Below are 19,329 nucleotides of genomic sequence, written 5' to 3' on the forward strand. Positions count from 1 at the left end.
CAGAGCCTGAGCGAGTCGAACTGTTTAGGAATGCATTTCGGAGTGTGGCCCAGTAAGACAAATTAAGGGACAAATTCCACCGCAGGCTACTGTGGATGCTAACCAGAAGAGAAGCAACTGTGTGGTGTTGTAGGTACATGTTGCTAGTCTTGACAAAAAAAAAGAAAAGGCAATTTGTTGTTTGCCATGACTGTTATTTCCAGGAAAAAGTTGTTCTTGGATATCTGGCCACCCTATGGTGCAGATGTCCTCTGAAGGCAGCATTTGTGTTCCTGCAGCCACTGTTTGCACCATGTGCTTTATTCCATTTCAGTTTAGTTCCCTGCTTTCACAATGTGCTTTATTCCGTTTCACTTTGGTTCTCTGCTTTCAGATCAGACTTGTCTAGTTCCAGTCACACAGAGACAAATCTTCAGGCAGCCAGGCTAGAAGAGCTTTCGAAAGTTGCTCTATTACGTGAGGCCTTTCACAATTCAGAGTGATGTAAAACGCCAGATGAAGCTTTTGGTAACCCTGCTTATCTCAAACACCCATAGCAATTTCCAAGGACCCTTTCAGGTAATGGTGAAAGCAAAACATTGCATCATGTTGAGACCGTGCCCAGCTGCAGCCTTCATTCAGATGTGCGGTGTCTCTCTTCCTAATTATAATTGACCGGGGACATACCATATTTAAACACAGAGTCCAACCATGTCATTAAATTTTTTTGGCTAATGACAAGGCAGAAATCTAGCGAGGCATCATCCCAGAGTGCTCTGCTGTGGGGAGTTGCTGTGTCTGTTCCAGTAAAGCTGGCAGTGTGAGCTGCCTCTTGTGTAATCCATCTGCCAGGAATATCCTCTTAGTTCAGCACTTTACTGAGAGCTGCTGTGGGATGGCTTTTGCTTGTGTGTACGGTTGTCTTCCTGAGCGTGCCGCTGGAGTGGTTTGCTAAATGTTGACAAATGTCTCAGCACTAGCTTGTTGCATATTTATCTGGCTATCTCTTTGAATTTCTGCTCACATAACCCCTGTTTGAGCTGCATAGCTCCTGGCAGCTGCTTTGGGAACGAGGTGAACGCATCTTCCTAGAGACTGGCAGTGAGTTGGGTCAGGCTGAGTGCACTGTGTTGGCTTCTCTTGGCCTGATAGTTTCAAGCAATTTGAAGGTTAGGTAAAAGGTTTCCATGTTAGCTGTAAGCTGATCAGGGAACGGATAAAGATCCATCCTTTCCTTGCAGAAATCCTGAGCCGAAGTAAAACAAGTGTGTGCACGTGGTAGGCAGTGTAGGTAGCCAAAGCACACACGCAGCACTTAGATTCTGCAGCCTGTGTGTTGGCTCTGCATTTCACAGATAGCTTTAATAAGTGAAGCTTTTTGCTACAAAACAGCAGAGGGAAGAAGGCAGCAAACAGTCCTTTCCCACCCAAGACCTCAGGATGGCGGATCAAAGTGGCTCTCAGGAAGGCTGAGTCTGCGTAAGATGTTTGGAGGGACTTGTCTCAGAGGTACTGAGAAGACGACAGAAGAGCAAAGATGCTTGTATGTTCCTCTCGCTATGTAGATGGTGTGAGCAGAACACAAGTGCGCTCTGTCAGGTTTCTTTCCAGTGGAAGCCCATACAACACAGCATGGCTTTACAGCATGGAAAAACACGAGGAAGAAAAGGCTGCCATCCCCTGCCCTGCTGCATGAAGTGCCAATAAATCCAATTAAAGCTTGTGGAGATGCAGAGCACAGTTGACATACCCTTGATGCACTTCTGTGACAAACCTCAGTGCCTCTGTGTTGCCGTATAGGACTGGACTTGAGCACAATGTCTAAAAATTTGTATTATATAACAAACTCATGACGATCCTGACTTGACTCTCTGCAAGGAACAGACCGTTCTAGGCAGACAAGAAATGCCAAGGCTTTTTTCCTTTCTTTACTGGCTGGCTTGCAGACCATTTATGCCAAAACATTCGGGAGGCGTTCTGCCATGGTGTGACTCTGCTTCCTTTCTGCCGAGGGAGATCCCTAGGAAACTGCTTTCCCTCTGGAGGCTTGGAGGGGAAGAGGGAATTGAAGGCTGTGACGGGGATGTTGTGGACTTGAGCAAGCCAAGGTGCTTGATTACACGGGGTAGCGAGTTTGGGTTTGTCTGGGCTCTTCGCATCAACTGGCTGTTGCAGCAGTTGGAGACGAAAAATTGCATCTTCCGGCTATGCTGCTGGATTTGGGAAGGGTTTTTCCATAGTTTTTATTATGTTTTATGGCTTGTTGTTGTTCCCAGATCAAACTTGAATAGAAAACATAAGACTGCTGCCAGCTTTCTGTCACAGACACCTTTTATCTTGCATTCATCTCTTCCAAGCAGATGCTGCTTTCATTTATTCAACTTTCTTGCTACAAGACTGAAATTAACAGCCCTCTGATGCAGGGGGAAAAAACCTGTATTTCAAAGCAAAGCACCTAGTGAACTTTAATAAAACTGTTTCTATTTTGAAGGTAATTCTGCATTCCTTTGAAACAGATCTGGGAGCTGGAAGCTCCTGAACCCTGTTTGCTCAGCGTGTGGATCCCTCCTTGCCTGGGAACACCAGTGACCCTCCTGTTTGGGAGGGAGGTGCAGGTGAAGCTGAGCTCCTTGCGATGAGGCCGTGCCTGGGGAAGAGCTGATGGGATGCGGAGTGTTCTTCCCCAGATTGTTTTGCTCCCGGCTGCTGACAAGCTGCAGTGCGTGGCTGATGCTGTCACAAGGTTGCCAACCACGTAGCTGAAGGTAGAGCACAGCAGGGGGAAGGAGCAGAGGAGAACACAAGTCTGCAGACCCTTCTTGTGGTAGGGAAGCAATCCGTAGCCTCTAGCCAGACAGCCTTCTTCCCAGTCCACCCTGCCCTCCCTAGCCTTCCTGCCTTCAAAGACTTGCATTGAGTGTGAGGTTTGTGTGAACATGCAGCTTCAGGCTTTCATCTTTTCCACTTAAAAAGATGAGCTCTGTTCCTGTAAGGTGGAGCACTTCCTAAAGGGTGGCGTGGCTAAGCTGTGTGCTTTGGGAGCATTGTTTCCAAGGGGCACGTTGGCCCCGCACAGGGAGGGTGCTGGTGGGTAAGGCTGAGCCGCAGCATTGCTCACGGAGCCGGTGACTCTGGGAAACGGAGAACTCCTAAATTTAAGTCTGGATGGCTTGGCTAGCAGTCAGGACACAAGAAAAGATGTTTCTGATGTCATTTACCATGTTGTAAGAGCTATCTGATGCAGCAGAGGCACATCTAATATACAGGTTATGGTTTCAAGACTGAATTTGAGAGTAGAGGCTGGAGAAAATACCTCCTAGAAAACAGCAGAAGTCAGGCATTTTTGGAGATGAATTGTAAAATTAACTTTTCCCAAGTGATTATGCTTTTTGTCTGCCTGGACCAAAAAAGCTTTTTTGCAGATACAGGTGCTGATGGTATTGAAGAATTTGATGGGCTTTCAGGTTAGGAAGCCTCAACTTGATTTAAAGAACCTGTGATAAATTGTGTGAACTCTTGCTTTGGATGCACATGCAGGGGTGTTGACTTCTGAAAACATCCTTTTGCTAAGTGAACAGAACAGTTTTCTAAACAGTATAAAAAAAAATCACTTCCTCAGTGACTCAACTGTCTCCTCTTGTGAGGTTTGTCTTCAACAGTGATACCCTCAGTCTCCACACACCTCAGGACAGGAAAGACCTGAATTTATAGCTTGAGTAAGCTGTGAAAGATCTACAGGGTGTTTATACATCAGGATGTACCTTCATTCTTCTTTTTCAACGCTCAGCAAGCCCAGGGTAAAGGAATCTGGGTAAATATTGTGGAAGGCTGCGTTTTTTTTCTCCATGTGGCAAGGTAAGACCAAGACCTGTGAACTCTTTAAATCTCTGCTTAAATTGCTTAATGATTCACTGTCAATTAAAGGCTGTACTACATGTACTTGTTCACGACCAGAGGATTAACACGAAGTTCAGCATGAAACTGGCTGATTGAACTGGAAAGACCTGAACAGGGAAGAGGATGTATAGCTCGAAGTGTAAGGAAGAGTTTTCTTCATCATGAAGAGAGTCAAACATTGGAGCAGGTTGCCCAGAGGCTGGGCAGTCTCTAGTTTTGAAGGCTGACCACAGGAAACTGGATAAAGCTCTGATCGTGCTTGGAGGAGGAGATGGGACTGGAGACCTCCTGAGGTCCTGAAATAAGTTTGCGGAGGCCTCTCGCTGGGTGATACCACTGGAAGAAAGTTAACTTTTGGAAGTGGGTAGGCTCTTTTCTTAGTTGACAGACAGGGCTTATACGTACAGCCAGGCTGTAACCTGGGGGTTTTGATTGTTTATTTCTTGGGGAAGTTGGTCTGAGAACCTCTTACCATACATTTCTGTCCAATAAATCACACTGAGATACAGATGAGTTACTTTTTTCTCAAATCTCAGCATCGCCACTGCCATTTCTAAACTCTGATTTAAAATGTGTATAAAAAGCTTTCTTCCAGTCTTCTCTTAATGTCACAAGTAAGCTACAAAACTTGCTGATTTCACTTCCTAACTACTGGTATTGCTGCACACATAGTGGTGAGCCCTTTCTGCTTGACAGTAGTGTTGTTCCCTTTGGAGCAGGCTGTCCTTGGAAGGATAGCAGTGTTTCTAGGCTCTCAAAACAGCCACAAGCTTGCTGTTTCTCCCTCTGAGTCCATCTATAGTGTCAGGAGGATTTCTATAGTCATCATGTAGGGTTTGCATTGTCACTGCAAGTGTTGGTGCAGTGCTGTGTCTCAGACTCCTTTAGAAGCTCACTGCAGTGCTGTGGGCTGAACAATGCAGCCAGCTCTTACCAGCTGTTCTGTCACCTTGGGAATGCTGGAAAAATATGGTACGAGAGGCAGAACAGATCCTTAGGGAGATGCTTTCTACTTAGTATAGTAGAAAAAGCTCCTGTTTCTTGAATCCAGAGGATGACAGATCTGAATTGCAGGATACAGCAGAGATTAATGTCAGGTGTACCTTTGGAAGGCATTTCTTCTCCCAAGCAATCCTGCTCAAGGGCTTAACAGCTGTCCTGTCTGCCTTGCGGGTTTGTTACATGACGTTAAACAAGGTAATGTGAAATGACTGCTGCTAAACTGCAGGGCTTCTTGGCTGGTTACTTGGTTTGACTGTGACCTTGTGACTATCAGAGGTCAGAGGAGCATGGCTAGCTTCAGCCCGTGACCTGCTGGTGAGAGAAAGGATGGAAGAGAAGCTGCTCCACGTGCTGAGGCAGGCTGCTGGTGGCAACGTACTGCTGGCTGCAGTTTGAGCTGGCTGAAGGAAGGAGTTTGGGGAGAAGTTGTGCTCATTGCACTGCATCCTCTCTCTGCCTTCCTTTTACTTGAAGCTCTGTGGATGATGTTGTGCTGTAGCGCTGGTCACTTGTAAAAGGATGCAGGCAGTAGCTGTGCAGAGATCCTTCATTGTGTATGGTAGTCTCAGTTACAGAACCTCATTCTTGCGTTTTCATTGTTATGGTGTCTGATAGGGTTAGAAAAACTCTGAAACTTCTGAAAAACTTGTGAAATCCTCAGTCAGAAAGCCCACTACAGACTGAATGCAGACTGGAAAAGGGAGGAAAACAGGGATGAACTTGGAAGTAGGCTGCTGAATGTGAAGATGCCAGCTGTGTTGGTGAGGATGGTAATGCAAAGAAACTGAAACTGGAAGAGAAGGAAAATCTAACTGCCTTCATTGTCAGGGATAAAGCAGGTTTTGGTGAGGAGGAGCAGAATGCTGTCCTGCTGGGTATCGTGTGCTGAGCCTTGGAGTTTTGTCTGTAGTGTAGGCAGTTTAGGGCATCCTCTGTGCTCCTGTTTGCCTTCACTTCTAGCCCTACCTCTCTCCCTGTGATGCGGTAGGTGTGCCCTTCTGCTCACTCAGCACTTTCTCCTGCTGGTTACCTGGTAGGTTGGTAGCAGCATCGCTGCCCATCCATGGGGAAGAAAAGCAAGCGAGGAAGCGCTGTGCTGAGGCTCCCCAGGCTGTGCTGCAATGACACAGGGATGGAATGTGACTTCAGTTTCTCACCAGAAGGAGCTGGCTTTGCTGCTCCTGGATGTGCTGCTCTGTCCCCGTAATTTTACAGAGGACAACATTCTGTTTTTGGTGCCATAGAAGTTCAATGCTTTGCTCAGAGGGAGCAGAGATCCACTCTTGTAATGGACCGAGGTTTTGTTACTGGCGCGTGGCCCAGATTTCAGCTTGTTCCGTACTGCTGCTCATCAGCACCAGACACTTGCACAACTTCCCCTTTGGCATAGATGTATTTGATGTAGATATGTGTACTGAAGCTTCAGACAAAATAAACCTACTTGAGGGCAGCAGGCTGAGTAATCTAGTGCTTGGCAGCTGCTCTGCTGTGGGGATTTTCGCTTTGCTGTTAGCAGTGCTTGTGACATCTTTAAATGAAAAGAGGAAGGAGGAGGCTGTAGCTGGGCAGCCCTCATTAAAATAGCTTAAACTGCAAATGGTTTTCCTGAGGAAAGAGATCCTGCTGGATTCTGTATGTCTGCAGACAGAATAAATGGTATTGCTTTTCGGAGCAGGGGCTGATATCCTAATAACCTGCTGTGTACCTTACATTTTGAAGTCACTTCCTTGAGAAAATGCTGCTCTTGAGGTCTGGGATACCTAAGTCTATGTGATGCTAATACAGTAAGAGCTCAGTTCCTGTCCTTGTGCAGGTATTGTACTTGGTGAGTACTAGGCAACTTCCATCAGCTCTTGCTGGGCTCCCGGTGTATAGGGAGGTGTTGTGCTTTGCCTTGTGCTGCCCACTGAAAGCAGCGCAGCAGCTATCCTGGAAAAGAAGACTTCTTCCAACTGCAGGAAGTGCTGGTCTAGACCATGGGTTTACTCTTCAGCCTGACTGACAAGCCCAAGCAAGATAGCAATCATGTTGCTCCCTTCATTCCTACAGCATATTTGAGAGAGGCTTTCTAAAAATCTGTCCAGGCTGAGGATAGCTAAAATGGGAGGCTCTAGCTCTGGACTGGGAGTGGGTAGCACAAGATGCAGCTGTGAGAAGTCTTTGTTCTTCCCAGCTGTCACCTAGGAAGGAGACAGATGGGGAGCTCTGATAGGTGATGGCTGAGAACTCTAACATGGATTTCTTCTAACACAGCTGCTGCTGCTAGCATTAAACCACAGTGATTCATTGTTAACTCATTTCAGAGGGGAAGGAGTGCTTTGTTACCAAAACCTTTTTCCTGATGGCTTGTTTTGTCCACTCTTGCAGTCTTAGCCAAAAAGAGCTTCCAAGACAGGAACAGAAACTCTGGACAGAGGTAGAAACAAGCTTCATTCTTGCTGCCCACTGCTTTCTTCCACATCTACTGATTACAAGGCAACACTAATGAATAAAGCTACTTGGATGTGAGGGCTGGACGGTGTGCTAGGTAAAGTGCAAATTAGTAAATGAGGAAATAACTGAAAGAATAGAGCTCTTGTATAAGAGGGTGGCTCATTATGGATTATGTAGCATTTAATGCAAATAGCTTTGGGCATAAACACTGACATTTAAAACTTCTGGTGGCCTAATTGTGGAGGGAATGCCTTTCTAAATGCAGCTTGTCTTGGGATGTTCCAGCTTCAGCTTCAGTGCTGGAGGGAAGGAGGGAGAAACATGAGGCTGATGTGGCAACTTGGCCAGGTGCTGACTCTTTAATACCAGTGCTAAAAAAAAACAACTATACAGCTTTACTCCATCTATGGAATGGCTTCTGGAGAGTAGTGCCAGCCAAAATACTGTTGCTTGCTTTGTCCCCTCTTTTGAGCTGGGACAAAGGCTTGCAGTGCCAGGCCGTGAACCAGCCTGGGGAGCAGCACCTTCCTGGATGGGTTCCCAGTTCAGTCTTAGCGTGCTCGCATTGACGCTTGTGCAAGCAGGGTGAGGAATGGGATGGGAAGGGCTGGAGGAGAGGAACTGACTAATGCAGCACTGCTCGTTGTGGCTTTCAGTGCACTGGAATGACCTGTGACTGGACGACAATCCTCTGGTCCATTAGTAACTACAGTGAAGGTATGTGGGTATTCCTGCTTCCCTTTTTGTAATCCCAGTTCAGACTGGCTTTCAACAAAGGCTCCAGAGTAGCTGACCAACCTAGTCAGTTTGAAACCCTTTTGAAAGGGAAACTAAAGCATTGCAGTGTTGTAACTCAGCCTTGTCAGGGCAGGTACCTTCGAGTCCTCTGTCCTTCCTGTTCATTTCCCTGACTCTGCTCAGGCTGTCCTTTGTCTATAACTCTAACTTACATTTTGAGGTGTGGTCTAAATGGCTTACTCTTCTCGTGACTTTCTGTGAAGATGGTCTGAAAAGAGCTCTGGAAGACACCGGCACTTCTTCCTGTGTAGCCTTTTAATCTACAGGTCCTGAGGAGCTCATCAGAGATGCTTCCCTGCTGGTTGCGTTAGCACTTGGAGCTTCCACTTGTCTTAGAGTTTCTAAGATTTTTGCGGAGCTCAAGTCAGCCCCTTGCCCTGAAGGAGCCCTTACGTGAGGGCAGTGCTATATGGTACCTGAGCAGAAGCCTCAGTATAAGCCTCAGTATAATCCTTGGTTACAGAAAACTTTTTAGAAACTGGGCTGATTAACTTGTGTGGCAGTAGAAAAGCAGCACGGAGGTGGCTGCTAAAGGACGGGGAAGCTGTAAGACAAGCGCTGTTCGTGTGCTTGGTGGTTAGTCCCACAAACTAGTCTTTCAAGTGCAGCTTGTTTGTTAAACTAGGGGTTCTGTGTTTGCAGCGTGCCAAGTGGAGACTTCAGCCTTGCTGGGATGGGAGGCATTCTCTGGCAACACCACTAGTTGACGTGCCAAATCTCAGTAACGTAAGGAAAAGGCAATTGAGGTGGTCAGACAGGTTCAAAAGTGTACAAAAGGTGATACACGGGGCAAGGTGGAAAAGTTGCATGTGGCCTGCCTTCCTGCTCCCTGTATGACTTATTTCTGTAGTCTGCAGGCAGAGCAGAGCTGTCCCCTGAGACCATGTGAAGAAATCATAATGGCGAAAAGCCTGTGCCTCTTGCAGCTGACTTCTCCTGTTGGGATCTATGCTAGCGTAGTTTTTCTCCTTGAAATAAGCTCTCCCAAGACTCCAGGACATCAGTGCCTTTTGCTTAAGGCAGAGACTTCATTCAATCAACCTGGAAACAGCTTCCAAATGGCCTTAATTTCAATATAAGCAAACCCTATCCCCAGAAAATGTGTTACTGACACAAGCAATGAGGAAAAGTATCACTTGTCGGATGCTTCGAGACTGGAAATGGTACCAGGAGCTTAAAAAAGTGACTTTACCAAATGTGACCAGTGAGACTGCAACCTGGTATGCAGCAAGTATGTCTCGCTTGGTCTGGAAAGCATTTGAGCCAGTGCTTCTGTGTCCTCTAAATATGTATCTGCGTGCTGAAGCACGTGGAGGACTTGTTGCGCTGGCGGAGCGTGTTGTAGCTGGAGCACTGTAGCCTCCCATAAGTTGCTCAAACAAGTGTCTCAGTGCATCGGCTGGAAACAGCTTGCTCTGCAGAATGGCCGTGCTGATGACTAACGTCTGCAGAGCGCTTTGAGCAGGAGTAGGGCTGTAGATAAAAGTACAGCAACTGCACTAACTCGGTTTCTATCTGCAGTAGCTGCATTGCTTTGTAACCTCGCTGCAGTGTTTCCTTGCCCTTCCCTCAGAGGAAGAAGGGAGTTGTCTGGGTCTTCCTACTGCTATAAAACCATATACAGGTCCTGTCTTGGCTCAGGCACAACTGCCAAGGCACAGCTTCTTTGTATTTCCTCCAAAAGAATCTATCTGGAGCGCAGAGCTGTGGCTCAAAGCTGAACTCCCCGCATCTGATCTTCATCAGCTACAGCATGTCCCCACTCCAGCCTGTCCACAACCTCTGTGTTGGAAAATCAAGGAATGTCTGCAATCCATTCGTATGTATTGCGAACTGGAGCCACGGGGAGAATATAGCTGGGCTGGTGTCTGAGCATGCGGCAGTCTGTCCTGGGGCACCAAGCACGATGCAGATGCCGAGTTCCACCTGGCGCTGGAGTTGATCAAATCAGTTCCCTAGGCTTGTAGCAGTTGCCAGGAAATAACTTGCTAGAAACTATAGTTCAGTTGCTTCTGGAAAATAGCATTTTGCCAGTTGGCTACGAAGTGCTATTCTAGACCAGCAGGATGTTGGAGAAGAGCAAAGGGGAGAGGTGTAAGGAAGGTCACTGCTGCAGCTGCAGATGTGGGACATGGGAAGGGACGCTGGCTATGTTTCTCAGCCCTTGGCTAAGACGCGGAGCTGTCAGTTGTGTGGGATGGTAAACTTGGGACTATCCTGCCTTTGGGGAAAGAGCTTTAGTCGCTAGCTCTCTGGCCTGTTTGTTCAGCCCCGCTCACTGTGGCTTCTCTCAGGCCCCAGGGTGAACTTAACCGTACTCCTTGTGCCATCCGATGCCGCTTGCCCTGCTGTGCAGGTACTGATGTGCCTCTGTGGCAGTGCTCCGTAGTGGTAAGGATCTGGTTGGAGTCAGGCTTTCTGTTGTACAAGGAGCATGCAGGGAAACCACAGCGAATTGCTCAACTCATTTTCACATCTGTCTGTTACAACACCAATAAATGAACCACTTCTAGCCAGAGTCTCGCTGTCCTGAGTTGAGCAGTGTTTGCTGTGTAACAGCCCTGGTCTGTGAGTAAGAGTGGAAAGGAAATGGAGACATCGCAGGGCAAGGAGATGAGAAGCAGTGGTGTCTGCAAGGCAGAGGTCTGAAGCCAGCTGTAGAACTGGTTTAAGCTACGTGTCCTTCTGATCCTGCTGGGATACTGAGGGCAATGCATCCTTGAAGCAGCTTCAGGAAAAACTACAAAAGAATTGCTTGAGAGTATTAGAGTAAGTAGCCTCTCTATAGGAAGATGGGCTAACAGCTCTCATGCCAAAAATGTATCGTCTTGCAGGGACTGAGAGCCTCTTAGAGCTGATCCCAGCCTCTGTGGATACAGATTACGGTGCTCGGGCTGGCTTCCTCTACGTGAGAGGGAGGCAGGGAAACAGAGGTCCTGACGAGATGCCTTGCTACCACTTGTCCTTTCAGGAAGGGAAGTCTCCAGCCCAATGTGTGTTATGAAACAAGGCTGTCTGCAGTCCGTGGGGTAAGCTCAGGCACGTGGGCTGGATGAAAGGTCATGGATTGTGCTGGTGGACAGGCCCTTATGTCAGTGTGGCGCGCTGATCTTAGTGCTGCGCCTGTGAGTACACGTTAGTCATAAGTGGGAGAGGCTGGGGAAGAACACATGTGCTGTTGTGGTTCTGAAGGCTTGTGAAGGATGAGCCTGTCCCTAAGCACAGGGCTCGAGTGCAAGGGAGAGCTTAGCACTGCAAATCTCATCTGTTTTAGGGCTTGATGCCCACCAAAGATGGCATTGCCAGAGCACATAGGTGCAGTCTACTTCTGAGAAGCTATTTTAAACACCAAGCATGGTATCTCTTCAAGGCTCTTTAACTTGCATTAACTGGCATTTGTGCATTCTCTGGGAGCTACCTTAAACAGAGCTGCAAAGAATCTAATGACCTTTCTGACATATCCCCTGAACTTCCTTTGCAAGGGAAATCTGCTTGAGTTCACTTTTTCATTTCAAGAAAATCTTAGTTTTTGTGTAACCAAAATTGCCATTTGTAACCAAGTAACCAATCTTCAATAGCAGAAAGTCTCTGGCAAGAGCTGCAGGACTCTTTCTGCCCGGGTTCCTTCCATTATTGCAAATACTTTGCAGAGCTACCTCTCCTGCTGCTGAGAAGCCCTTTCTGCTAGGATATGCAGCACTGCACTTAGCGGGAGCAGGCTAGGTAGGGTGACAGAGGAGACTTGTTCATGTTGGTTTCTAGTCGGTGGCTTACTTGAGGATGGGTTGTTCCAGGTTTTAGGGTTGTTCCAGATTTGGCTTACTCGGATGTGCTGACTTCTGAGTAACTTCAGTGTTGCGCTGGAGAACCAGCCCCTCCATTCAGAGTGTAAGAAGGCATAGTGTCCTCATTGCACTGCCTTTCAACACTGCAAAAATAGCTAGAAAATTCTGCAGAAGCCTCCTTATCCCAAGGAGAGGTTCGTTAGAGTATTGTATTCGTATGGACAAGCTGGTTCAGTGGCTACAGATCCCAGCAATATCGTACAGTGGCAAGTTCTTGGCTTCCTTAGAAGCCTCTCCTGGGTTGTCTCAGGGTGGACGTGCTTATGCCAGCTGCCTAACGTATAGGAGAGCAAAGCTCTTGGTATCTAAGACCATGAAACTTGCTGCTTAGGAGAACGAGGCTGTTGGCTTAGCAAGGTGGTTTGTTAGCTTTGTAGCCTGGAGAGGTCACTGCCAAACACTAAAATTCTTGTTCTCCCCATCCCTGACATGCTTGTGCAGTTCATGTCAGGGGCCTCCTCCTGCTCAAGGATGTTCCTTTCTGCTCGTTGCTGGGACACGTGCCATCTGAAATGTTCTCGCCCTACCTCTGATGATCTCAGTGACTGCGGTTTCACTTTCTGCGGAGGCCACGCAGCCCTGCCAGCAGCAAAACCTGCTGAGCCAAGCTGCTGCTGCTCCTCGCTAGGTGGGGCTGGGGAAGCTGCCCCTGTGGCACTGCGGCACCCTTCTGCATGTAGAGTGAGATAGCAAGGAGGCTCGCCAGTGCTGCCAAAACCAATGCTATGTAATAAATGTTGCCTGCCCAGCCCTGATCTAAGAACAATTGCACAATTGCAACACTCCGAAACCAGCTCTAGCCACGTTTGGTGCGATCGTTCCTGTCATCTGCTTCGTAGCTGCTCATTCTCTGCTAATGCAGCGCTTGGGAACTTCAGAGTAGGTAAGCTTACTCCCCCTGCAAGGCTTTGCTCAATATTTAATGGGGTGGGAGGGGTGTTAAAGCTAGAGTGCTGGTGAAATGGTTGCACCAGGGCTGGATGAGGGGATGCCACAGCCTTGCTGTGATCACCTTCTGCAGGAGGCAGAAATGCACGCTGCAAGTGAAGCACTACAATTTTGATGCTAAGAATTAAGGCTAAATAGAACAGGGGGTCCTGATTCTCTGGGACTAAGGCTTGGATGCTGTTTACACTTGAGGCTTGCAAGTTCCTTACTTCCCCGTGCTTTTAGGATGGTTTTGTAGCATCAATGTTCATTCTTTGCTTTTTTGCTTGGTTTTACAGAAGGCCTATGTGATCAAGGGATCTGCTCTTAAAAGTGAGGAGAAACTCACTGTCTGTTGAAACATCAAACTGTGGTGTTGAAGCAGATTCTAGAGTTCACGTCAAAGAAAGGGGGTAGCTCTGTGTGAAGGGCCTTCGGGGGTTGTGTACAAAACTAGCATGTGAAGTACCTGCAAGCACCTTGCACATTCTCCAGGTAAGCTGCTGCCAGCCAACTAATAAAAGTAGCAGTAGTGCAGCTCCTGTCAGTTTAGCTGCTTTATCTACTAGCTTGTAGGATGAACATTCAGCCTAAGAATTTTACCAAGTTTACTTAATGTTCTTCTATTAAAATCATGGAAACCTGAGCAAAAGTACATGTGCTTTTTCTGTGTCTCATTTACTAGAGCTGTGTACTTTAGTTCAGCTTTCTAAAGGAGTAAGCAAGTAAATGTGTAGAATATTTTCTGTCGTTACCCTGAGGTGTTCCAGATGAGAGATCTGTAGGGTATGGCTTTGATTCACTGTCTGCGGAGTATGCTGTGTGTGTTTGAAGGCTTGGACTCTTATCTATAGAAGTAGTCTTACAAATATTGGGGGGAAACGTAAGCCACAGTAAACTAGAAGAAATAGGCTTGAAGCAAGATTGGATGGGAGATCAAGGAGTTTCAGGGCTTCCATGTAATGGTGTAACTGATGTCCCAGACAGGTGTTCTGGAGATGTTGAGCTGCAGAGCAAGGGAAGACTGGTGAGGAGCTAAGTGATTTTTGCAGTCACATTCACAAAACTTTTTGTAACTGACTGAAGTGCTTCTGGTCCTTCCTTCTGGTAAAGCTTGTAACCGAAGGAGAATGACTTGCCAGTACTTGACCTAATGAAAACATCTGTTTTCAGTGGCTGAGTGCCTCACAGGTGCATGCATTTTCCAGTAAGTGTTCTTTGCTTTTCATTGTTTTGGATAGGCTGCTCCTAGAACTCGATGCCCTTTGCGTTTTGGGTTGAGCCATCCGTGCTGTGCAGAGGCTTCGGCAGTGCTCTGGCAGCTCAGGAGCTGGCTCGGGGGATGTTAAAGGAACCAGCAGTGACTTTCTGCATGGCTGCTACAAATGCTTTGCCTTGTGTGGAGACATAATTGGGGCTTTGAGGGCTCTCGCTGCTGTGCAAGCTGCTTCCAAATGGAGCTGAAAATCTGTACAGAGCCTGTTAAAATTCCTGTGTCACTTTGAGACGGAGCTACCTGACACAACCTCCCGCTGTGTGAAAAAACTTGCATGGGAACAGCTCTTTGGCTTCAGATGAAACAATGAGGGCTTCTTGGGTGAGTGTTCCTTGGCTTGCATACGCTGCATTGATAGCTGGGATTGCATTTGTGTGCTCAGATGAGGTGAATGGGTTTGAATGCTGGCATAGATAAGAATGAGGCGAATTGTCTTGGAATAATAGCGTTTTAGATTTGGGTGACTTTTTAAACCTATCTGTGTGAGCCAAGGCACTGCTTAGCCTAATGCATGCAAGGTGTTCCCCAGGTTCTGGGTGACAGGAGGGAAGTGACTGAAACCAAATTCTAGTTACTTGATTCACACCAGGAAACAAAATATCCTGCTGGGGGTAGTCCAGGCTGCTGTCTGCATGGCATCGGCCTGCGTGGGTTCTTGGTTGTGTTCTGACAGGTTGGCTACGAGCTGAAGGCGCCACGGGCACAGGATGGTCCTGCTCAGTTTTACACAGCATGGTGGTGAACTAAATTATAGTGACTGCTTCAGCAGAGGGCTGTGATAGGCAAATGATTTTCCTAAATAGAAGTTGGAAACCAACTCTGCTCTGACTGCTGTACACATTCTTTTCTTTGCAAAGCCTTGTTTAAAAAGGAAAAAAAAAGCTGTCTTCCATTTAGCAGCTGGAACTTTGACACCATCCATTGAAATGTCTTTGCTATCTCCTCCTACCTTGATCTATTTCCATCAGGCAGTAGTTTTGAAGACTGGCGTTTCTTTCTAGTATGGCAAATCTCCTTGCTTTGAACAGTTAAACCGAGGGGAGGTCTAACTCCCTGAAAATGACAGTGAGCGTTTTGCTCTGAGACACGCTTACAACTTTTGTTCTGAAGCTTTTAAGTCTAGAAATTACCAATAAAAACAGAAAATAGCATGGGAGCAAAATGGAGCATTATGTTGATAAAGTAAAGCAGTATTCCAGCAAGCCTGAGCTGTTGATGCGATAGGTAAAAGCACTTCTACCGCTTGTACTTAATCCTCTAACTTTTCAAAGGTTTTGGAGTAGCTGGCTCCGTGGCGTATCCTTTCATTTATGGCTGTCTGCATCTCATAAAGCTATCCAGAGCATTAATTTGTTCGTTTAGGAGAGTAAGCTTCTCGCTCTGTCCCGCTGAAGGGAAAGTGTCTGTATTGTCTTGTGCATGGCAAAGCTTTTTTAAAAGGGGCGTAATTGTACCTCCTGATTGTAGGGCGAGGTGCTACTCGGCAGTTTTAGACCAGGCAAGGGACAGTGGAGCCAGCTCTGAGCTGAAATCACTGCCTTGCCCTAATAACGAGCCATGTTGTGCTTGAATCTTGGCATATGGTGCTCAGTGTCTGACCTGCTCTCAGTCTAATTGACCCTTTTGTTGCAATCTTTTTTCCCCTTTATTTCTGTTTATTCTGGCTATAGTCCTTCATCTTATGGTATTAGTCTGCCTGGGGAAAGAGTCACAACTAAGGCAAGTGGCGACTGGTGCTTGTGTTGAGGAAAGGCTGCTTGCTTTGTGGAGCAGGCAGTGAGACAGTATCCTACCAAATGTGTTTCAGAAGTTCCTGTCTTGAACTGTGGTGATTCCCTTTCTGGTGAAGAAAGGGAGAAGAAAAAGCCTCTAGATAAAAGCTGACCTTGGCAGGAGGGAAAGTTATAATGAACGAGGCGTTGTTTTGCTAATGGGGAGCGCAGAGTTGTGTTCCTACTTCTCTCAAGCATTGCACTTCAGAACAGTCTGCATCAGTACTCCTGCAGCCTGGCAGGCTGCTTTGTTTTGGTTGTTGCTTCCTATGCAGTGTTCTCACATGTACTGTACAGCTCTCAGGAAATCTGCCTCTCTCCCTCCTGCCAATGTTTTGTTCCTTTATCCTAATCAATGTTCCAACAGCTGAACTCGCCTGTAGGCTTCCAAGTGCGCTGTAGCCAGTGCCTCGTTGACAGCCCTTGTCCATGTGCCATAAGCCTTGGGAATGCCAGGTAGCTCATCTGGTGCTTTCTGCAGAGCAACACAGCTCAGCCTCAGCAGCCTGATGGTCCTACTCCCAGCCTGAGCAAGTGACTTGCACTGAGACTTTTTAAAATCCTACCTTCCAGCCAGCATTAATGTGCATCTCCCAGGAAAGGGAAGGCTCCTGCTGGAGCAACTCGAGAAATCTCATCCTAACAGAGCTGGTGTCGGCTTTGTGAGCGCTGAAGGCCTCCGTTTCATACCTCAGGCATGAGGGTTTGAAGATGGGAGAGTGGGGACCACTGGGAAAAACTGCTGTTAAATCCTCAAATAACTCCATGTGGTACATGTGCTGAGTTTAAGATATTGCCAGGCAGCTCCCCGGGTGAGTTTGCATGACTTGTGATGTTGTGACAATGCGGGTGCTTTTACACCAGCAGCCCGGCTTGTGCCTGTAGCAGCTTGCTCTTGGGATCCCTTGGTTTGATGCTGCAGGCTCCCAGGGTGAGAGAGGCTTTGCCTTTGGAGGCTGGGAGAGCCTCTGCCACCGAGGCACTTGGTCCCAAGTGCCTGTGCTAGGTGGTGGTGGCACTCTGAGCTTTGGGGCAGAAATAAATAACACAGGTATTGTGCCAGGGTGTGCTGGCACCCAGTCACTGCCATTGCTCAAGTTGTGTGGCTTCTTGCTGCTTCTCAGCTGTTGACTCGCTGGCTTCAATAACAGAGGATTTGTTTTGATGCTGTGGATGGTATGTGCTTAACATATAAGCTTTTCAGTCATCTTGTCAGCTTGTAATGTGATTGAATCTCATTTAAATGGTATTTGTTTAATGAGCCTTCTGTCCTTCCGTGCCATACGTCCGAGGTCCCTAAATGCTTAGGAAATAGCCATCCTGCTGCTTAGTAATGTGCACTGGGATGTGACTCTTAAAGAATGTCAAGGATTTTTCCCTTCTGCACTTAACAAATAAAAAAAAGGGGGCAAGAAAAGGAGTCATCTCTTAAGAACTACCAGATTCCAGCTGAGTGTTCCCATGGCATACCATGGAGTAGGAATAAGTTGTAGGGAAGCTGGTGAATTGATCTGTAACCCAGGACATGCGCGAACCTTCCCTGTCACCTTCTAGCTGAAGCCTTGCTGCTAATGTCCAGTAACCTTATTTTTAAACCAGACCTGATTCATGCTCATTTTCTATGCCAGATGAGGTCCTGGTTGTGAGTAAGTGTTGTGACTGTAGCTGGCAGGAGCCCCGACTGATTGCCTCACTTCAGGAAATGTTAAAATAACACTTTTTTTCTTAGAAAGCCAGTTCACTCCCCTCCCACTTTTAATTCTCCTAATAGCTGCCCCCAGTTTGGCAGCTGCCTTACAGAGGGTTGTTTGTGTTGCTGAGCGAGAGCAGAGCCACTTCGGTGGATGCGGAGCTGGAGGAGAGGCGCACACAGCAAGCTCGTCTCTTCAGGCAAGCTGGCTTCAACTTTTTAGAGGGTTCTCTGAAATTTGGAAGGAAAACTGCTAAATGGAGAAGAATCTCACTCCTCCCCCTGGACTCTGCATCTGAAGCTGGGAATTTTTTCCTCTTGGAGAAGAGGAGCTGCCCCAGCTGAAGCTGCTCGCTTGAGCCGAGCCATCTGGGAGGTGTAGCCGCTCTCCTGACGGCAGCGATCCCCTGCAGCCCGTAGTGCCAACGGGTGTCTGCTGGGGCTGGACCCAGCCGCTTTATCTGCTGTTCTGGACTTGCACAGTCAGGCCTTCAGGGTACTTTCCAGAGCTGGAGAGGGGCTGAGCTATGTCCTGAAACCTGTGTCGATGGCTGCTGGCTGCCTTGCCAGCTGATCGGGGAAGGTCTGTAAGGCTCCAGGCGGAGCAGCTTTCATCTTACTGCCTGGTTCCTACCTTGCTTGATCACTGCTGGGGGGAGATGGCTTGTGCTCAGTGCTGCTTCTATTTCTCTCTTGGAACTGTTTAAATGTTGAGGGAAGCAAACTATTTATGGCTGGATAATGCCACCAGGCAACCCCTGGGTGTGCGTGTCTCTGTGGTATGCGGCCTTTACTCCAGGGGATGCTTGCATTGAAGGGGGTTCTCCAAGAACTCCTACAGCTGTCTGCCAAAAAAAGGCTACAGGTCAGGCTTCTTCATCTAAGGTCTGATCTGGGAGCCCTGTGGAGGAAGCACTCAAGTACCAGCTAGGAGAACACCGAGTGTTCGCCTAGCATGTTTGTGAATAAGCTGTTTTGAACCCTGGAAAAATATTGCAGGTACCGGGCTTGTTTGCAGTGTCTGCTCTGCTTGCCAGCCTGTGATCCTCTCCCTGAAACGGAACACAAATGTTGCCCTCCTGAAACGCAGCCTGCTTTCCTTTCCCTGGAATGGAAGCTATACTTACGAATGCTTTGCATCCCTCTATAGCAGCAGAGGGAGAAGTTAATTCAGTAGTGCCGCCCTTTCCTGTAGGGATAGCTCAGATTAGAGCTTTGCACAGCAGCTCTCTGTACAAACCAAGCCTTTGCTACCGGTCAGCTGTAGCAGGCTGCTACAGGTCCCAAACCTGCTAATCGTGGTGTGTTTTAAAATTCACTGAAGCTGTTTGGACTCTTTCTGGGTATTAAAAATGCCTCGTGTGTTTTGGCTCCTTGGTGGATAGCTGTACAGATGGCCTTGGCTGGAGAACCCCAAGGTGGGTGGAAGGAGCTGGAGTAACGAACACCGGTGATCAGCCTGGGCCTTCTCTGGGTGGGTGTCCTGCTCAGCCTGGTCTTGTGGCACCACGTAGAGCTGGTAGGCTGGGCAAAGATAGTCCTGGAGCACTGAAATCTCAGGCATTATTACTGTGTACTGAGTCTTCTGTGTAGAAGAAACCATTGTCAATTTATCCAGCCTGACTTAGACGTTGTCCATGATTCAAGGCAAACGACAGCTGGAGTCAGTCTGACCACGGACCAGCTCTCAGGGTTTAGTAGTGCAGTAAT

At 47.6% G+C, this 19,329-nt stretch overlaps 1 protein-coding gene across 12 annotated transcripts in view; it reads left to right on the forward strand.

Moving 5' to 3' along the window:
* Positions 1 to 19,329, forward strand: part of SPSB1 (splA/ryanodine receptor domain and SOCS box containing 1) — a 39,322-nt gene that overhangs the window by 12,358 nt on the left and 7,635 nt on the right. The window contains exons 1-2 of one of the 12 annotated variants that reach the window (XM_040533295.1): positions 7,251 to 7,405; positions 7,968 to 8,028. The exons of 3 other annotated variants lie outside the window; for them this stretch is intronic. The gene's annotated coding sequence lies outside the window, so the exon portion shown is untranslated. Of the gene's footprint in view, positions 1 to 2,495; positions 4,241 to 7,250; positions 7,406 to 7,967; positions 8,029 to 11,592; positions 14,479 to 17,685; positions 18,203 to 19,329 lie in introns of those variants that run through there. 8 more of the 12 variants (XM_040533301.1, XM_040533293.1, XM_040533296.1 and 5 more) reach the window with 8 other exon arrangements.

The sequence above is a fragment of the Cygnus olor genome, chromosome 21, assembly GCF_009769625.2.
Source record: "Cygnus olor isolate bCygOlo1 chromosome 21, bCygOlo1.pri.v2, whole genome shotgun sequence".
Taxonomy (NCBI): domain Eukaryota; kingdom Metazoa; phylum Chordata; class Aves; order Anseriformes; family Anatidae; genus Cygnus; species Cygnus olor.